This window comes from Aquila chrysaetos, chromosome 4 (genome assembly GCF_900496995.4).
Source record: "Aquila chrysaetos chrysaetos chromosome 4, bAquChr1.4, whole genome shotgun sequence".
In the NCBI taxonomy this organism is placed as follows: domain Eukaryota; kingdom Metazoa; phylum Chordata; class Aves; order Accipitriformes; family Accipitridae; genus Aquila; species Aquila chrysaetos.
Genome location: NC_044007.1, coordinates 27,037,656 through 27,058,499, shown reverse-complemented (window position 1 = coordinate 27,058,499; position 20,844 = coordinate 27,037,656). Strand labels below are relative to the sequence as shown.

Sequence of the window (20,844 nt, the reverse complement as noted above, 5' to 3'; positions counted from 1 at the left end):
TTTCCTTTGATGAGCCATCCAATAACATCATTGAAGAAATAGGCACAAAATCCGTCATCATCAAAACTTTGGGGAATGAAAAAATGTGCATTACAGTAATGCTGGCAGTGTTAGCAGATGGTATAAAATTGCCACCGTATGTGATCTTGAAGCGGAAAACAATGCTGAAGGACCAGCTGCCTACTGGAATAATTGTTAGGTGTCAAAACCAAGGATGGATGTCTACAGACTTAATGAAGGATTGGCTGAACATCGTTTGGAACAGGAGACCAGGTGTGCTGGTATGCAAAAGGAGAATACTTGTCCTACGTACATTCAAAGGGTATCTAACACCAGCAATGAAGAATATCATTGGAGAAATGTATGCCGCTCTTGCACTTGCACCAGGAGGAATGTCACAACTGCAGGTGCCTGATGTAGTAGAGAACAAGCCCTTTAAAGAGTGTTTGTAGCCCTTATGGCTCTTGGCAGGGGATCCTGCTGTAACTCCTACAGGGAAGATAAAGAAGTCCTAGTGCAGCACTGCTTTGTCATTGGATTAAGACAGCATGGGATCAGATAAATCCAGAAGTTGTCACTGAATGGTTTAGAAAATATTGTATTTCAAATTCCATGACAGGAGCCAATGATGATTTGAGTTCAAAGAAGCAGCTGAGACTGGTGAAGACACTAAAAGGGGTTGTATGTTGGTTACAGATATGTAATAAACTTCGTTTATAACCTTTTTCTTTAGGGATGTTATTTTAATTTCAGCATCATTGTCCCTGGGTAATATGAGATATTGTCTATAACTAGAAAATGTTAGGGAATAATTTTAATAGACAATATTCTGAGAAAGCTGTATTAGATGAGGAAATCTGAGGAGCTAGCAAAAGCAATTTCTCTCCAAAGTATTTACCAATCTGTTATGTAAATAGAACATTTGTCAAATTATATTAAAAAAAAGCCAACAACAAACAAACCACTTTTCAATTGGTACTGCTGTTGGACTGAATGATAAATTCCCCAAGCTCAGAGAAGACAAGGGGGAGGATCTGTTGTGAATAAGGGTTCAAAGTCTGGCCCATTGTTTTTATTTCAGTGTTGACATTCAGCAAAACCCAAGAAAATAACCCAAATATTGCTTTGGCAGCACTTAAAGTGAGACACAAAAAAGCGAGCCAGACTGGCTCTCACCACTCAACCCCCAAACCAAGATTGCTGCCCTAGCACACCCCCAGCTCTGAAAATCTGAAGATCTGGAGAATCATAGAGATGTTCACAGATCAGGCTGCTTCAAAGCCAGCTGGAGAAGGAAGTTACCTCCAAGGCTTTGATCCTCACTGGTACCTTGCCAGAAGAGTTCCAGCTCTTGTCTCTTCACTTACTGTGATGAGGCTGTTGTCTACAAGCAGCAAATCTAGAAGGTTAGAGCTGAAACTTGTGAACTTCTGCCCCAGGAAATCAATAGCCAAGACACATTACAAAGCTGTGCTGTAAGACAGCTGAAAAACCCAGTGGCCAACTTGAAACTCAATGCATATCTGTGCTGGACTTGCAAGGCAGCCTCCTGCAGCAGAGAGCACAGGGCAGTTATCTGTGCTGGAGAAAGTGAGAGGCAGAGATACCAGCAACAAGGTCAAGAAAAGACAGGCATGAGCCAACAAAGTCTTTCCACCGAGTTCAGTGGGTTTTTGATCAGGTCCCTTGCAAATACTTTCTACCTCAAAGGTCAGCAGTGGAAAATTTGGATGTTTAATATTAGTCTCCTTTTTTTTTTTTTTTTTTAATTAAATATTCTCAAGCTAAAGATTTCCAGGCATACAGTGCTTTTCTTGTTGCTGTGTGAAGGAGACCAACAGCCTTCAACAGCCTTTTGCTGTGAAATGCACTTGTGTTATAACTGGTTCCCCAGTACATTTATCTCTTCAGCTATATATTGCCTTATTTATCCATCCCTATCAGCTTTTCATTTGTTTTTTCTAAACATTGGCGCTAACTATACAGAAGCCAAGAAAATTCAAGGCAGTTTCCAAAGCTGATCATTTATTCTTTCTTTTTGTAATGAAGACTCTAAACCAGCACTGACGATTTCAAAATGCATGTCTACAGTTTATAAGCAAATCGACTTCCCTGCCATTCTGTGATGGAACCTTAGAAACCACACAATGCCTGTCACTATTTTTCAGATATTTAATAAATCTGGTTCAATGATTTTCTGACAATTCTCCACCAAAATTATTCAGGCAGCCAGAGTTCTTCCTTAAAAAAAAAAAAAAAAAAGTCAAAAACAATGCTGTATGGATTCAATTTTGAGTCAATAAATTGTTGATTAATCTGGCTCATGGTGTGTATAAACTCAGGCTTAGCTCTAATGGTAATCATCTCCAGAGTGCCATACAGCTGCATGCTTTCATTTCACACCAAGGGAGCAAGGATTAAATCCCTAATGGAGAAGACATATAAACAGTTTTAGTCTCTGCAACAAGCACAGTCCCCATGGCAGCATATTTGTGTATACAGCATGTGAACGTGTGGAGAGGAAGGAGGGACTGGTTTAAAAAAATAATAATAATCTTCACAAGGTGAATGGTGCAACATGTAGGAAAACAGAAATGAGTGAGGGAGAAACCTAAGTGGATCAGGGCAGTAAGTTTAGCAGGGTGTGTTGCATCGTTAGGCACCTACACTGGCCACACTCAGGTGGCGTAGCATAAAATATCTCTCCTGCTCTGAGTGACAACATATGTACGGTGACAGTCTGAGACAGTGAGCCGTTATGTGCAGGCTGCTGATAGCCGTAAACTCCTAACAGCTATGTGTGTTCATTAGTATGCCGCCCTGACCATTAAGTGGTTCCATAAAATATGGTTTTACCCAGACCCTTATTTTCCACGATATAATCTTCCCAAAGCTGTCCCAAAATCTCTAATATAGCAGTGTTAAACAGGATGTATTTGTATAGCTTTCTTTTTTCTTAGAGAATTTTAATCCCATTTATTGGTAACTAGCTTTTAAAAATGACATTTTTCCTTGCTGTATTTAGCTTAGTCCAAGGGGAAAAAAAAAAAAAAAGATGCCAGATGTCACGGGGCCAATAAGCAGGTGGGCCGAAGCTTCTGTACCAATTCAAACTGGCACCGCATCAAACCTGGTGGGTATAACCTTTAATTCAGTGCTTCCCTGGCACCAGATCTAGTGCCATCTGCTTAGCTTTGCTAAGCTGTGCTTGTTTCTGTGCAGGGACGATGCCAACAATGCAAACTGTCTCCTACATGTGCAGGGAATCATCGGTGCAACTAGTTTTTCAAGACCCATATGGTGGCATCTGCAAATGTACACTGTCAGCATTGCTACTCGTACCACCCTTCGTGTTTAAGAATGGAAAGAGAGAGCCCTGCTTTGCAATTCACATCAAGCTGAAGGGATATTCTCTTCCTCTGTGCTCCTGTTCTTAAGGGCAACTCTGGGACGAAGGGAACGTGTAGCTTTTAAAGAGGAAGCAGTTTAGAAATCAGGCATGGGAACTGGAGGAAACCAAATAACAGTTGGGAAAAAAATGGTGATTTTGTGGAAACCCTCTTAACTCATTGCCTGAAAGCTTCCCTGGTGTAGTTAAAGCCAAAAAATCACTGCATCTTGGCTCCTGGGGCTATGAAATAGGTTCATTTCCTAGCGGTCACCCCAAGACATGGACACTTCCACTTGGCAGGAATGGACGCCGTCCTATCCCCTTTTCTCCATGAGGTGGTACCATCAAGAAGAATACAGGTCAGAGGGACAGGGTAGGTAGAGGCTGGCTCCAGAACAGCTATTTTGGTGCTTATTCCAGGCATTAAGGAGAATGGCTACTGACACAGAGTAGGGGATGAAACGATAAACCTATGTGCAATAATGAACAAACCCAGAGCTATTAAAACTCACTTCAAGCTCTCCAGTTTAAATTTGTCTTTGTTAGAGAGCAGCAATGCCTCCTTCCAAGTGCAAGGATGGGGGAGTGCATGGGGCCATGGCGAGCCAATGCCGCCTCCTTTCCTCTCCCCTGCCTGTCGACACGCGCCATCCTCAAGAGTGCAGGCTTTGCAAGTGCTTTGCAGAGCTGGCAGGAGTGCGTGGCAGTTTGGAGAGGAAGGGCAGAGAGGCACCATCCTTGCTCACACCTCTGAGCATTGGCTTGGCATTTTCCACTCCTTCATAATTTGGCTGCTCAGACATTCCCACTGGCTCTGATACGTTGCCACCTATCACCAATGTCAGTAAGCAAGATCCTGACATGCTGCTCTGCCAACCATCATCAAAACACCTCCGTGCGGTCAGGAAAAGTACATGTTGACCACAAAGAGCAGCTCTCCTTACTGCAAAATGATTAATCGCTCTCACAGAAGGCCAGAAAAATTTGCACTGAGGAGTTTGAACAAAGCCACTTTCTTTGGGTTGCAGATGCTGTGGTGGAATGGTTAAATACAAACAAAAGGGTTTTTTTCAGTGGAATAATATTCCACATTTGATTTCACGGAAATTTTCTATTGATCTAGCAGTCTTCAGAAAAATCACATTTATATAGAGCATAACTCTACCTGACAGTGTGGCTTTAAAGCAAATCCTTCTTCCCTTGCTCCATGCTCCTCTGATCCCCAAATAGTTCTGTAACAATTTTATATAAGGAAAAGTTCAACCGAGCAGTTTGGGAATTACAAAGCCTGCTGCCATTTTCCTTTGAAATCTCAAGCAATTCTCTATTCCTACAATAACATGGGCTCCCCCCTCCTTCCCCCTCAGTGTCATTGCCCTCCCACTGCATGAGCAGTATAGCCCTCTCTGGGTCAAATTCTGCTTATAGGTCAAAAAGGGGGCAAAAATTCTTCTTAATTTGCAGTAAAGTTACAAACCTTCACTAATTCATGGCTTAGTTTCAAGGATTGGATAGAACATGTATCAAACTATGCCAATATTCCTTTTTTAAATTTTAATTCTACCAGCCAGGTTGTCTTCCCTTTATTTAGAGTAAGATAACTGATTAGCACCAAACACAGCTGCAAGTCATGTCACTGGTAATGAATAAGGACTTTTTTGTTGCTGTTATGAACTTGCAGATGGCTTTAAACTGTGACCTTTAAATCACACTAGTCCAAAACTGCCTTTTTAAATTTTTACACTCTACATGTTCCTTTCCTTGACATTCTATCTTCCAAAAAATTATAATTAAAGATTATAACTAATAGAAATTAAAACTTCCTTTATGGAAAGGCCAATCTCTTTTCAGCAGAAAGTTACAAGTAGAAGAAAGATTTATTTATTCCTTTGATACATTAACAAAGAATTTATGCCACGGTAATCTGGGTCAGTGTTAGACTACAATTTCTTCCTCTAAAACAGTTCACCATGATTGGTATACAATCTGTATGAAATTTCTGAAGGTCTCCTCATCATACACACTTCCACAAACAGACAAAGAAAAAATTCACACTTGTTGCAAGTTTGATATGGATGCTGCTGGTGCATTGCAGAAAACAGTTAATTGCCCAAATCCACCGCTTGCACAGTTAAGCAGAATTTTTGTTTTTACAAGGAAAGATTACTTGCAAATACTCCCTCTTGTGATCAAAGCTAGAAAACCAATGGAATCATTTCCCACTGGTTCAAATCTTTCTGACTGACATTGTTCAAGTATTACAAATAGCCTGCACACAGGACTTTTAAGCCCATCCATTACTTGGTCTTGTAAAAGTGATGGTTGCCTTTCAGAGACATTAAAAAAAGGCTCATTCATCTCCTGATGAGGCACTGCATGTGCTGAACTTTGTATTTCATTTCATTACTCATGTGAATAGGACATATTTAAAAGGACGCATTCGTTTCTCCTTTCCCAGTTGATGAGACAATATTTTAAAATTGCATAAGTTGGTGAGTCTTCAAGGAAAAAATATTTTCTTTTCAATGTAAATCCCTTCAACTTTGAATTTCACCCATTGACCAAGGGTGGCTGCTGGACATTATGAGGTTAACAATATAGCACCTGCCTTAGACTTTCCAGAAGACTGATTAAAATGCATATAAATATTTAAAAAATAAAAACAAACTACATAATCCATGTTTTAAAGGGCTGTTAAGCTGCCTTTTTCTGCTTAGCCCAAAAGAGATGCTGGCCTTAGAAAATGATTTTAACCCCAAGAAATGCCACCTGAGTCCTCATTCAGAAAATACAAATTTGCGAAAATCCAGCCGTACCTCTTAGCTGATATTTATTTTTCACAAAAATGTTAATTAGGCTCCTGGGTGTGACCTGTGTAGATTTAAGTCTTAAATTTAATGTCCTGATGTTTCACTGAGAGTTTACCATTAGCGTGTTACTCATTGTTTACCTCACCACCCACTGGACATGCTCCACCATTGATTTGTTCTGTCAGTCACTGTGGAAGAGGAATAACACTTCACAAATCAAGTAATAGGAACAGTGGAGCACACAGATTTGATTAAGAGAAAATGTTAGTTAGAGACAAAAAAATAGTTTAGGAAATTAGAAATTAAATACGCTAACTTTGACCCATTTATGCAATCTTACAGAGCTCTGGTTGCCCTCTCCAGCTACCCGAGGCAAATTGAAAGGAACTATGATCAATTTTCTATGTGGAGACCAAAAACATGAATGCACCTGGATTTGCTTCTGTTTCTAATAATTACCACATGAAATGTACATGCACTATTGCACAGTCAGTAGAGAGACTCTACCCTGAGCTACAATGGACCATGTCTCTGGAGGATCCCAGCCCTACATGTCACTCTAAGGCCTAGATCCTGCAAAAGTTTCTGTTCATGCTTCAAGGAGCTCTAGCACAAACTGCTGCCAGCTATTTATACTGATTGCTCATTGCTATTTACTGGACATCTCCTCAAATGCTTCGTTCCCCCCCCCCCTTTTTATTTATTGTTTTGGTTTAAGTATGTCTTTGACATTCCTCTCCTTGCACTCTAGTGTATTTTACTTTGGGCACCAACAAACTGTTGTTTTTTTCTTGAGATGTTTCTCTGTTCCTTGTTCTACTGAGATTGCTCCTGAACTTTCTTCTAGGCGCTCTTACACATACCGCTGAAGTGCTTGAATCAATAAAAAGCTTTCGTACGCTATTTTATTCATACATGTCTACATCATCCAGATACCAATCTGTATCTAAACCTGTAAAGTAACACTCATGGCTTGGCCCTTTTGCTTCCAGGGTCCTCAAGGCTCAGTAACAGAGTGCCACACGCTCCCAAGTAAGAAATGATCAATAGAACATGCCCCCAGTATTTTTGTTCATCTCACTTGATTATGTCGAAACATTCATATCAAATTATTTATTTATTTTCTGTCAGCAACAGCTTAACCTTGGATTGTCTTAGCTTATAAATGAAAAAACCCATAGAAACCAAGTAGAATAGAGCAGACAAGGAAAGGCCCCTCGGCCCAAGCTGTGCTAGAGCACCAGACTGGCATTTCTCAGTAAACAATGGCCAGGGTAGAAGTCTTTAGTGTTTTTCACACTCCGCTGAGTGCTGTTCTAGTGCATTTTCTTCAGGGCCATTATAAAGCGCACGCAAGAAATGGTCTTTGGGTTTTGTGAGTTCGGAGGACAGTGTGGCTGGCTCCCTGCAAGCAGGGCTGACCTTTCTAAAGCATTTATTCTGGCGTACCACGGGCTGAATAATCTGAGAGGCAGACAAGGAGCACATATAAATAAATGAATCACACAGAAGAATATGAAAATTCCCATGCAGGATATGCCTTTTGCAACATGTTAACCCTTTTTGCAGAGAATTTATGGACAAAGAAGTTGTGTTGATAGCTCCAGTCATCTGTGCTAACTCTGCCGTAACTTCATCCATGTGGAGTGAACTATGTCTTCAGCAATGTCTGGAATGTTCCCACATCTGCTCAATTTATTTCAGAAATGCCAGCAGTGTCACAAAAATGTTCATCTACACAGGCTTGTACAGGGTCTCAAGCTCTAATAAATATTACTACTTATTAATCAGTGACATTCATTTTTGTATGTTTAAACCGATTAAACACAATGAACAACAACAGAGACAAGAAAAGTATAATCCCCACTGCCATTACATTCCCATTTAAACAGATGTTTCCTTTCCTTGTTTTATAGACTGGAAGAAGTAAATTAGTTGCAGAGTTTGACAACACATTTTTTACAGCAGCTTACAAACTATTTAAAATCACTAAGCAGGAGTATTAGCATTGTATTTGCTCCGGGGCTACCATGGTGGTGAAATAGGCTTATAGGCACTTCCCTAAAGCCTATGAATGATTCAAACCCACTTTATATGCAAAATCATATATACATGCCCTCTCTCAAATATTACATGCTATGCCTATCTGTGAGAAGGAATACCCACCAGCATCTAAAGTATAGTCTTTATTTTTATTGAGTAGAATTCCAGCTATGAATGGGATCAGTTGCCAACCACTGTAGAAACATATAATCTCCATTCTGAAAGATTTTATACTAGAATTGTAAATCAAAAGGCAAAAGGAAGATAGAGACAATAAACAAGAGTACCAGAAAACCAGGAAAGCCTATAAGGTCCTAGCACATGAGATGTTTAACCACTGTCAATTTTTAGACAACCAGGTATATACTGCTCTTATCAGAGTGTACGATTACACTGCTATATCATTCCTAGTTGGCAAAACCAGTCCCTGCTTATTCAGCTCATAACCATGCTTCACATTGTCATGCTTTCTGTCCACACCCCAAAAGAATAATGGCTATCAAACTACCCTGGGAACCAAAATATTAGCAGAAAAATGTTTATTTGGTGTGAGGAATGCATCTCACAAAGAAAGTGGAGGTTTTGAAGTTCAGTTGCACTGCCGAGCTATTACAGACAATCATTGAAAAGCACAGACTGAACATATTTATATACAAGGTAGATTCCCATTCTCCCAAATGCACAGGTTTCAAAGAAGAATACACAAAAGCTTCCATTTAATTCCTGGCTTCACATGCAGCACACATTGGGCTAGATTGTGTAGCAAACTTTGAAGATAGAGACACCTGAGTAAATATGCAAAGGTCAGGCCAATCAGTAGAAGGAGTTTGCAAAGAGGCAAACTACCGATTTCTGGTAGGCATGAGCAGGGAAAGATGGGCTGAGGAAACGGTGAGGTACAGTTCTTTTGGAGATGGTTGAAGTACTGTGACAAATTAACACTCTCCCTCTTTTCCTGCAAGCTACACCCTCATGACCTTTGGTGAAACAAGTGAAAGGGAACTCTATCCTGCTGCAACTTCAAAACACTGGCTGCATGGTAGTAACACTTACCTGGTGGCAAGGACTAGCTGGTCTATCACCCTGCACACCCCTAGGTTGCAAATATGCTCTTAGCTCAAAAGATGGTATCAAAGATTAATAACAGTCTGCACTCATTCTGAAGCACGTGAGATAAACAATGGCAGTGGAGACAGACTAGACCAGAGAGCTCCACATTATGGAAGTGAAATGAATAACTTTTTCTTCTCAGATCAGAAGTTTGCTACACTGAACAATGAATGCCCGTTTTTATTGCTTTGTCTTTCCAACTTCGGAACTCCAGAATAGTCCCAAAGAACACACAGATAAGGAAAAGTCTCTGTATTGCATGTAAGAGCTTGTTCAATGCAAGGAGGAAAGACACTGTGGAAGCATAGTGGGACAATTATGTCTCAGAGAAGTCTCCAGATGATGAGGAAACTCAAGTAGGCAACTCTTGTTGGCAAACACACTCTTTTTTATCCACTTCTGCAATTGCACTGCTTGGCCCATTGGGGGAATGGCATAAAAATTCAGCCTTTTGTCCTACCTACCTACCTACCTGGAGGTCTGCATTAACCCTCTTACAATATGCTTCTGAGGAAGATGCAGGAGACAAAATATCTGTTCCTCACAGCAGAAGCTTCATATCATTGAGAGTACAACTGCATGACTGAGCAGATGGAAAGTCTGGGAGACAAGATACATGAGCAGAGAGAGAATCAACAACATTTAGGACAAGCTGAATTCTGGGGAACAGAAATTCAGGAGAGACATGCAGGAGAAGAATACCATCTTAAGAGGGAGAATTGATGAAAAGCATGGCTGAAGTTACAGCAGGAACACAAGGACAGGAAAGTACTGGCCCAGCTAGTGCAAACCAGTACATTGGTAGATCTGCCTTGATCTATACCAACTCTGGATTTGGACTTGATATTACATCTATAAGAAAGGCAAAGAATAAATAGCATTTCATTGGTCTGAATTAAAATATAATACTCAGGAAATGAAATCTGACTAAAAAACCCGACTGTCCTACAGAAGAATAAATATAGGTCACATACCTGCAAGTTAAGTTTCAAACACCAAAGTGACTCTCTAGCATTGCTGGTGCAGGCCCTGCAAAACCTGTAACGCAGCTAGGTGCTCTACACGAACCTCTCCCACGGCTCTGTAGATTTCTATCCAAAGAGAAGCAGCAGTGAGAGGAAAAGAAAGTTGAAGTACACTGTGGGTGCAGTTGCAAGACAGAGCCAAACAATCACCTGTAAATGATTTTTTAAAAAAACCCAACAATGATAATGACAAAACAGGAAAAGAAATTGAAAAGCAGTTAAGTGGTGCACTCTGAAATGTCTCCACTGAATTATGATAAGTATGTATTAGCTGCAGTATGTTTATCTATGTCCACAAGAGAGGATTAGCTGCAAACATTCTTCTGAGATAAACCAGAACTATTTGGTGCTGGCACTGTTAAATTTTTCTGATATGCAGGTGTTTGGAGTATGTGTGTAGTTTCCTCATTGGTTTTGATCCAGTTATTTCCACTGAGAGTATTTTTACGCACCAAATGTGACGAGGTACAGAGAATAATGGCAAACACTCCACACATCTAGCAAAAATAGCTTTATTCACATTGAAGCTTAAAATAGTTTCGTGCATTAAGGGCAATGAATGTAAATACTCACTTTGTTAGAAAAACTTGGGGTCAGTGAATGTCACCCGCTTCTAGTTGGCAGGCATCCCCAGAGGCTGCGGAGTGCAATGCTTCTTGCAGATGGATGAGAGTGTAGCTACCTTGTTTCTGACAGCAGAGAGGGCAAGGTGTGAGCAGGGATTTAGGGTGGCTGGGAGATGCAGTCCTGGGTCGAAGGGTGGGTGAAAACAGTCCTCCGCAGCGCCTGGTGCTTTTGCAATGCACCCGTGCTGCACCAGAGCTCTTCAGCCCAGCCCACCGCCATTTCTGTCCTGCTCTATCTGGCCTCATGCCAGGTCGAGATCTGCTGTTTGTCACCTCCCACCTCTTCTTTTTCCCAAAGCTCTTCAGCTCAGATATCCTCCAAGGGCCCAACTTTCCTAGCCTCTTGATGAGACAGGCCAGTAAGATTTCTCTAGTGACTTTGAAAGGCACCCGCTTCTGTCCGTTTGGAGTCTTTTCTGATGTCCACTGCATCCTTACTACCCTAAATATAGTAGCTGTAATTTAGCAGTAATTTAGGTGTTTATTTCAGAAGTGGTGCTCTATGTGACTTCCAAAATCTAGGCACAATTTTGATAACTGAATTCAGCAGACTAGATGCCAACTTAGACATCTGAAGAGGAGATTGAGTTACACAAACCCCCTGAAATTTTACAACTACACATTTTTAACTTCTCCAATTTTTGCTGAAAAGCAACATTTTCCAGTTAAAGGATCTTTCCAAATAACTCATTTCCTACATCAACAAACCTAATTCCTCCTATCACTTACCAGCATTCCATTCTATCAAATGACTTATTATTGTAAATTGTGCCTCTCCTGCAGTTCCCGCTGTCCCGTAACCTCTTGGTCTATGCTACACTTACCTAAGACACAGGGGCATCTCTGCAACTTCAGACTGATTCACATGGAAGGCCACTATATACTTTTACCTAGGGAGCACTGCATGGTTTTAGTCTTGCTGCTCTTGCCTGCTGAAAGCCACATTCTCAGCCCCTATGCAATGTGACCTATTGTTTGCATGTAATTTCCAGTGTTTCAAATGTGAGGGTTTTTTAAATTTTTACATGTCAGTGCTCCAATTTCTGAAACTTATCACTATGTTCTATGGTATAATTAGACACCTTGAAGTCTCCAACTATTTAACTACATGCACCCTCCTCCACTGCAATTGCCTTTCAGCACAGGTTACTCCCACTGAAATCTTGTATTATCCATGAGATCTCATTGATATTTCATGGCTAGTAACCATGAAAATGCATTTCATTTTTGTTTTCTTCAAATCCCACATTTAACTTCTCATTGCAGTTGTGCAGCTTTCACCCGAAGTCATCAAGGATTTTTTGGCACTAACCTTGAGATGAAAGGAAAGAAATGTATTTCCAAATGTTAAATATTACAAGTTATTGATAGGTTCAGAGGACTATGGATCCACTGTATCACTTAACGGGATTTTTTCTTCTGGCTACAGTTGGAAGTCGGTATGGCCTTCATTCACTGTAAGGCTAGAAGCATTAAAAATTCAGAATAATAATTTCCATTGAATAATACACCTAAAGTGGACAAAGATTTACCTTCACTAATTACACAGCAAGAATATCTATATATTATCACTTGAAGATAAAGGTCCAACACACTTAATCTGCTCATAATTAAAGGAGCAGATTTGCCAGTGCTGCCAGAAACTGAAAAGAACTACGGTCACACCACACAGAGGACTTATATCTTCCTGACTTTCATGCTGAATTCTGTAAACAACAACAACAACAAATTCAAATGCACCATATAAAAATACAGCATTAAAATATTCTGGTATGCATCTTAAAATGACAGGGCAGAACAAAATTACCACAAAAAATAGATCGTTAAGGAAAACTAAAATAACAGCCCAGACTTCTCTGTGGTCTTAATTCTGCAAACTATTTCAGCATGTCCTTTAGCCCTTCTACACTAAGCACAGCACTTTTAACACAATTAACTGTAGGCCATTGCCAAGTATTTCAGTGAACAGGAATGGATATCAGGGTTGAGATCCAACATAACAAACCAACAAAAACTCTGCACAAGACCTTGTGACTATCAAGCCAAACCATTCTCTCCTCTTCATTTAGTCAGTGCTAAAAAGCCCTCTATAAGTCTGTAAGGCATCTTACCAATTCATCAGGTCTTACCAAGTGCTATGACTGAGAACCATGTCATATAAAGTGATTTTTAAAGCTCAAAGACATTTTAAAAATCTTTAAAACTTTTTTAAAATAAAACTTTTTTTTTTTTTTTTTTTTTAAACTCTTATACTTCCATGAGGACTCTCAAGTTCCTGGAAATTTCAAGACTTTATTTTGTAATTATCTGACAACCTTTCATTCCCAGTTCTACCTTCATGTATGGCCTGGTCTGCTCATAACTGTTAGCCTTTAACCAGCTTTGTCATATTCCGAAAGAGTTTTCACTTGCTGTTTTTTCATTCCCCTGCTAGACAGTAACATGTTGTCTCCCAGTCCTTTTTCCCCATGAGGTAAACACACCAAGATCTTCTAATCTCTTCTTATAAAAACAACCCACCCTTTCCCCCAACAACCATTTTTCCAGTTTGAATTCACCTGCCTTAATATAGGTGATCGGAACTGCAAAAAACTCTCTGTATGCTCATATTAATATCTTTAGGCTGAGACATGAGTCTTAGCTGATATATCTGGGGACCAGGCTTACCACCTTCTCGGAAGCATCCCTAGGATGGCTCAGATGTATCCTGAAACTGATGAGGGTACCTTGGCTCCTCTCTTCCTCTGCCATTTCCTGCCACTGAGCTTATCAGAGAAGTTCTTTCTAGTTGCCCCTCTAAGTGATTGACCTTGCACATTTTGCTATTGAGTTACAGCTCTTTTCTACTATTTCAGTCCTCTAGGTAACACAGATCTTCCTGCATTATGCTTCGATCCTCTCCACATTGACAAAACCTCCAATTTTGTCTCATTACCACAATGCCACTTTTTATGCCTTTGTCATTACTAAAGCTATTAAGGAAAGGTATCGGCAGAGGAACTGGTTACCAGAGGGAAAGCCAGAACACATCATTTACTGTGCAGCAACTGCCCACGTGCACCCTCCTACCTTTAGTGAAAGAGAGGAGCCACCTGCTATTTATCATGGGGTACTGAGGGGCAAGTGTGTTCAGAGAAATAGCTTCTGCACTTAAGCTGTAAACTTACACTCTAGCCCATGACGGTCATGACAATTGATTAGGTCTCCTTAATCAGTCCCTAATGATCCCTCAAGACTTCAGAGTATCTCCTTCCAGCCTGATGATCCCCTTTAAGCACAAGCCATTGCATGATTATCTTGCCCTCAGTCAGCTCTTTACCTATTTTATAAGTTCCCTGCTAATCCCCATCCTCTCTAGTGCAATTAGTAAATTCCAGTGGAGCACTACATTAGATGCCCTACTGAAGTCCAACCAGATTTGACCTACCTTACTTCCTAGTTAAGTCAGTTATTTTACTGGATAACGATATCAAGCTAGTTCTGGTAAATACAAGTTGCATTTTAGCTCACTTAGTTTCATATCTTTGTTTATACTTTCCTTCCAAATGTATTCCAAAGTATATGCACTGTTGAGGTAAAACTCATGAACCTGTAATTGTCCAGATCACTTTTTCTCCTTTCTTAATATAGGTTTATAGTTCTTATTCTCCAGTCATACTCTCCACCCTTTTAAATAATTTATAAATATAACAGCTAACAAACACTGATTATTTCATGTGGCATTGATGATTATGTGCACGTTTTCTCCCTATGCTTGATGATATTAAACTTTTTGGATTTTGATCCTATCTCAAATGTGGAGATTTCAGATTTTCTTCTTTTCCCTTGGATATCTTGATTAGTCTAGCAAGACAAATCATTGTTCAACATCTTCACCCTTGGCAAAAACTGGAAAAAAAAAAAATTCTTTTTGCTTTTAAGCCATAGCTAAATGTTAACCCCCACCCCCCACACAGAAGTATGGCTTCCTTCATTGTTCCTTTGTTAGATTTACTACCAATAAATCTTCTGCTATTTCATAGAATCGTAGAATACCAGGTTGGAAAGACCTCAAGGATCATCTGGTCCAACCTTTCTTGGCACACGGTCTAGACAAGATGGCTCAGCACCCTGTCTGGCTGAATCTTAAAAGTGTCCAACGTTGGGGAATCCATCACTTCCATGGGGAGATTATTCCAATGGCTGATTGTTCTCACTGTGAAAAATTTTCTTCTTGTGTCCAATTGGAATCTCCCAGGAGTAACTTGTACCCATTACCTCTCATCTTTTCCATGTGACTCCTTGTAAAAAGGGAGTCTCCATCTTCTTTGTAGCCACCCTTTAAATCCTGAAACATGGTGATAAGGTCTCCCCTAAGCCTTCTTTTCTCAAGGCTGAACAAACCCAGTTCTCTCAGCCTTTCGTCATATGGCAGGCTTCCCAGTCCTTTGATCATCTTCGTGGCCCTTTTCTGGACCCTCTCCAGCCTGTCCACATCTTTTTTGCATAGCGGGGACCAAAACTGAACACACTATTCCAGGTGTGACCTGATGTGGTGGGTTGACCCTGGCTGAATGCCAGGTGCCCACCAAAGCCGTTCTATCACTGCCCCCTCCTCAGCTGGACAGAGGAGAGAAAATATAGCAAAGGGCTCGTGGGTCAAGATAAGGACAGGAAGAGATCACTCACCAATTACCGTCATGGGCAAAACAGACTCAACTTGGGGAAAATTAACTCAATTTATTACCAATCAACCAGAGTAGGGTAATAAGAAATAAAACCAAACCTCAGAACACCTTCCCTCCACCCCTCCGCTCTTCCCAGTCACAACTTCACTCCTGGATTCTCTACCTACCCCCCGCAGCAGCGCAGGGGGATGAGGAATGGGGTTTACGGTCAGTTCATCACATGTTATCTCTGCCGCTTCATCCTCCTCAGGGGCAGGACTCATCACACTCTTCCCCTGCTCCAGCATGGGGTCCCTCCAACAGGAGACAGTCCTCCACGAACTTCTCCAATGTGGGTCCTTGCCACGGGCTGCAGTTCTTCAGGCACAGACTGCTCCAGCGTGGGTCCCCCACGGGGTCACAACTCCTGCCAGAAAACCTGCTCCAGCATGGGCTCCTCTCTCCACAGATCCGCAGGTCCTGCCAGGAACCTGCTCCAGTGCCGGCTTTCCACAGGGTCACAGCCTCCTTCAGGCACCCACCTCCTCTGGTGTGGGGTCCTCCACGGGCTGCAGGTGGATATCTGCTCCACCGTGGACCTCCCTGGGCTGCAGGGGGACAACCTGCCTCACCATGGACTGCAGGGGAATCTCTGCTCTGGCACCTGGAGCATCTCCTCCCCCTCCTTCTTCGCTGACCTTGGTGTCTGCAGGGTGGTTTCTCTTACATGATCTCACTCCTCTCTCCAGCTGGTGTTTCTGTCTGTCCCAGCAACTTTTTTTTCCTTCTTAAATATGTTATCACAGAGGTGCTACCACTATCACTGATTGGCTCGGCCTTGGCCGGCGGTGGGTCCGTCTTAGAGCCGGCTGGTATTGGCTCTGTCGGACACAGGGGAAGCTTCCAGCAGCTTCTCAGAGAAGCCACCCTTGTAATGCCCCCGCCCTGCTACCAAAACCTTGCCACACAAAGCCAATACACCTGACAAGTGCTGACTAGAGTGGGATAATGACTTCTTTATCTCTGCTGGTGATGTCCTTGCTGATGCAACCCAGCATCCTGCTGGCTTTCTTTGCTGCAGCAGCACACTGTTCACTCATATTGAGCTTGTTGTCCACCAGGATCCCCAGGTCCCTTTCCGCAGAGCTGCTCCCCGGCTGTGCTGCACTCCTGGATTATGTTTTCCCAGGTGTACTTGTCCTTGTTGGACTTCATAAGGTTCTTGTTAGCCCACTCTTCCAGCCTATCCAGGTCTTCCTGCTGGGTGGCTCTCCCTTCCGAAGTGTCCACTTCCCCACTCAGTTTGATATATCATTAGCAAACTTAATCAGGGATTTGTTTATTTGTTTTTATTTTATCTACAATGCCTAATCTGGTCTGATTTAAGGTAGTTGTCTCTCTTTCCCCACAGTTTTTCACCTTTCAAGTAGCTTGCTTTCTTTATCAATACCTTTTTCCATTCCCTGTGGGTTTGCTGTTTATTCCTTATGTCCTTTTTAAGTCTTTTTTGCTTTCAATGTATTTGGACCTGATATCCTTTCTACACTTCTCTCCTTCAAATTTTTAGAGGATTTTGCTGTTTTGACTTCAAAATATTCCAGAGCTCATCCATATTCAAGACACTAAACTTTTCAATCCAGCTGACTCCACTAATTGGGTTCCTTAATGTCTTAAACAGTAGAGAAACCTTACTTAAGCACCTGTTTTTATTTAGCTTCCATTTAATTTAAAAATAAACCACTGCTGATCAGGACAGAAGATTATTCTCTGAGACCATTGGTTTTGCAACATTCTCCTTACTCACACCAATTCGTAACTTCTTGTTGGTCCAGTGATTATGTAGCAAGCAAGCAGGTACCACATCCAGAAAGAGCTGCACCAGCAAACTGCTTATGTTAGGCTGGCTCCTTTAGCCGCAGCTGAAGCATCCTTTAATGGCACAGTGCTACTGTTCCTGGCAACACTTGGTCTATTCAATAAGCTGTTTGTCCATTCTGAATCTAAGTGTGCTGATTACCACCTTTACTATTACTGCCATGTGGAAAATAAGGTGTTTATTATCCTTCTCAAAAATGTATTTATTCCAAATGTGTTATTTTGTGTGCTCTATTCTTTCTTAACAGTTTAACACATTGTTAGTATTCAAAGCCTTGCATTACTTTTATTTTTATTTTATTTTCTAATTTTCTTTGAGCAATTTTTCATCCACTCCCATGGATTTCCACATTCCAAGCCCAGGTTCTCTTTGATCAGGTTTCCTTTATCTCTGTATTGTCTGCTTTCACAATCTATGCCAGGAAAATGTATTTCTCAAGATTCCTTCCCAGGTACCTGCATTTATGGTCAAGTACTTATTTCTCATAAAAGGCACATATTTTCTTAGCCAAATAGGCAATACTGTATTTCCCCCCAGCTACTTAATCTGCATAAATGCTCCTTTTCTTCTTAGCGTCCATTCTTCTAAAATCTGTCGTTTCTTTACCCATACATTCAAGAGACCTATGTGCCCATGAGAAGGTCTTTTATTTTTTAATTTGTAGAAATGGCAGGAAGCTGTCGGGATGTTTTTTCCTAGTTGGGGTTGATCCATCAGCAAAACAGTTTTGTTGTGTATCAATTCATCAAAGTATTTGCTGAATGAGTTTTGGTTTTGAATAAATGACTACAACATGATTTATTGTAAAACATCTCCACATTCGATATTCAGTTCCATAGTCTGAAAAACAAATTCCTGCGATCAGAAGATCTTGCTCCAAAGCCAGAATTTGTTTTCCTCAGATGAATTAGTTATTTGTCATTAGTACTGCCAGAAAACTAAATACACTAGAACAGCAGCTGAAAATAAACAATAAACAAAGTTTTGGTTAAAAAATTAAAAATATTGAAAATATTTTCAAACATTTTCTCAGATCTAATTTTTTTATATTCATCTCTTTTGATCCAGCCAACTTCCAGAATGCACTGACACTCAGAAACAGTAATGAGAAAAAAAAATTCAGTAGCTAAAAAAACCCAACATCTAATCTCTTCAGGAGCAATGGTGTTTTGAAGAAAAAGACTGGAGTTAGAATCTATATTCTGTTTATTTTCTCTAAATGAATTGGACACATTTATAATAAAATCATGCATTTTTTTCTCTATTAAATTAATTTAGGTAAATTAATTATAAAACAATTATCTGAGTTTTATGTCATGCAGGAAGTGTCATTTATATGCCAGTTGTATGCAAAGAGAGAAAAGGTTGCCCTCTTAATTTATTGTAATGCATGCAACAATGAAACATGATTTAATTGAAACAAAAGACAAGAGGATGAAAAGAAACTTCTTCTTCTTCTTCTACTTTTTTTTTTTTTTTTTTTCAGAAAAATCCAAAGCATTTGCATGCAAGGCCTTGAAGCATTTCCACATTATAAATTATATATTTATATGTAAATGGACTTCTGGCTTCTGTCCAGAATATTTGGCAAATCGAATGCTAGATTCTGCTGTCTTTACCTCCATTGAGTTGTGAACTATTCTCTGAATATTCCTATAGATATCTACAGCTTCACACAACTTAAGCTACCATATGTAAGCAACATGTAAAGGTGAAGGGTTTTGTAACAAAATGGGTGCATCGGGGAGCTGCCTACTCCCCATTTGAAAAATGAAGTGTCCCATACCTGTGAAGCTGACGTGGATGGTCGAACCTTGGGATCAAAGCAAAAGGTTTGGACTGTTCTTCCAATCTCAGAAAGATTTTCCCCATTAAAAAAGATCCCTTTCCACACTGGCACGAATCCATGATAGCTCAAAATCAGTTTGTGTGGCACTGAGGAAGAAATGGTAAAAGGGAAAAAAAGAAAAAAACTGGTGTATTTACAATAGCCCACTGATTGACAAGGAATACCCTAACCACTGCACAAAATTGTGATCCCTCATACAAAATGGACATAGCTGCAGGAGGGAAGGAGACCGCTTAGGAGTAGCCAACTATGTCTTGCTTAGGAATCCCAGACTGAACCCAAGAAATCTTTTCTGAAGAAACCAGTTCATACCCTCATAACTTCAAGGTCAATTAATTGTTTCCTGGCAAAATTATTTTGTCAGGAAATTCCTGACCAGCTCCTAATTATGAGCCTTATTTCATAACCATCAGTAAAGATCATACTGCTGGAGGGACAAAGGGTTTAAATGACTCAATTCTGACTCCACAAGATGACTCATCAAGTTAAAGGTAACTTGCTAATAAGGGCTATAACTTCAATACCAAGGAAGTGTAGGAAGACATATAGCAGAATACACTTTACAATTCTGCTTTTAAAAGGCAAAAAAAATATTACTTAATCCTTTATCATCAGTGGAAAAGAAGTCTTCGAGGAGGTGACAGTAATGTGGGAATGTAGACAATAAGTGTGGGAATGTGAACAATAATGCACCCAGTCACCATTTTGCAGAATTTGCCTTTCCTAACTATTTCCTACCACAAATTATTTATAAAATACTTATTTTGTTGATTATTGATGTATATTTTGCTTTCATTACTTTTCATACAATAATTCCTTTAAGCTGTTCTCTTTTGGGGTTCTTGTTTGAAAAAACGAGAGAGAAAGAAGGATTTTCCTTTGCTTAGAAAACCCTGGATCTCCACCTAGGGATCTCAAGTTTCAAAGGAAAAGCTTTCCAAACCCTCTACCCCGAGGCTTTTTTAAAAAAACTGAACCAGTGGTTTTTCTCTTTGGAAATGCCACTGCAGCACATTATAAGAACTGTAGTCAGACACCTCATGCTGCCACTCTTGTTTGGGCTGGAATCTCTATCACCACGTTTGCCTCTACCACGCAACAGATAAGAAAGCAGGCATATATTGTAGGACAGCATAGAAGTACCCGAGCAAGATTAATGTAGGAGTAAATGAAGCTTTACAGCACATTATGCAGAGGTAGTCCCACACTTTTCTGGAGCCTGGGCCACCTCAGGTAGCTCTTACTACCTCTACAGTGCATCATGAGAGTCCATAGAGCAAGAACAGAGATGGAGGTACCCAAGCATCATTTGCAACTAAACAATTTCTGATATATGCCAAAAAGTTGAAATTTTCCACTACAAAGAACAGGAATCTCCAGCAAAATTCTTGTTTCACCATCTGGTGGTATAGATACAAAAATCTGACGTTGAATGATAGAGCTGATACTGCAGCAATGACACAGGAAA

At 40.5% G+C, this 20,844-nt stretch overlaps 1 long non-coding RNA gene across 1 annotated transcript; it reads right to left on the bottom strand.

The window, feature by feature from the left end:
- Positions 1-2,082: 2,082 nt before the first annotated feature.
- Positions 2,083-19,540, bottom strand: LOC115340835. Its single transcript, XR_003923206.2, has 3 exons — positions 19,314-19,540; positions 6,342-6,389; positions 2,083-2,241 (listed from the first exon to the last, which is right to left on the bottom strand). It is a non-coding gene; the product is annotated as an uncharacterized LOC115340835 (long non-coding RNA).
- Between the last annotated feature and the right edge of the window lie 1,304 nt (positions 19,541-20,844).